The sequence below is a fragment of the Corapipo altera genome, unplaced genomic scaffold (genome assembly GCF_003945725.1).
Source record: "Corapipo altera isolate COAL_440 unplaced genomic scaffold, ASM394572v1 49659, whole genome shotgun sequence".
NCBI classification, from domain to species: Eukaryota; Metazoa; Chordata; class Aves; order Passeriformes; family Pipridae; genus Corapipo; species Corapipo altera.
Genome location: NW_020891870.1, coordinates 1,034 through 1,299, shown reverse-complemented (window position 1 = coordinate 1,299; position 266 = coordinate 1,034). Strand labels below are relative to the sequence as shown.

Below are 266 nucleotides of genomic sequence, written 5' to 3'. Positions count from 1 at the left end.
GGTGAAGGGGCCACAGGCCACGAGCACCAGGAGGGGCCCTGGGGGGACAACAGGGGGGTTTGGGGGGAGAAAGGGGCATTTTGGGGGCAAAACAGGGGGGTTGGGGGCAGAAAATGAGGGTTTGGGACAAGAAGGGGGGATTGGGGGACAAGAAAAGGGTTTGGGGACAAGGAGGGAGGTTTGGGGACAAGAAGGGGGTTTGGGGACAGGGAGGGGGTTTTTGGGGACAAGAAGGGGGTTTGGGGACAAGAAGGGGGTTTTTGGGG

At 60.9% G+C, this 266-nt stretch overlaps 1 long non-coding RNA gene across 1 annotated transcript in view; it reads right to left on the bottom strand.

Moving 5' to 3' along the window:
- Position 1: 1 nt before the first annotated feature.
- The window catches only part of LOC113942603, an 837-nt gene continuing 572 nt past the window's right edge, over positions 2-266 (bottom strand). Inside the window, exon 3 of the long non-coding RNA XR_003525971.1 lies at positions 2-38. This is a non-coding gene — a long non-coding RNA (uncharacterized LOC113942603). The remainder of the gene's footprint in view (positions 39-266) is intronic.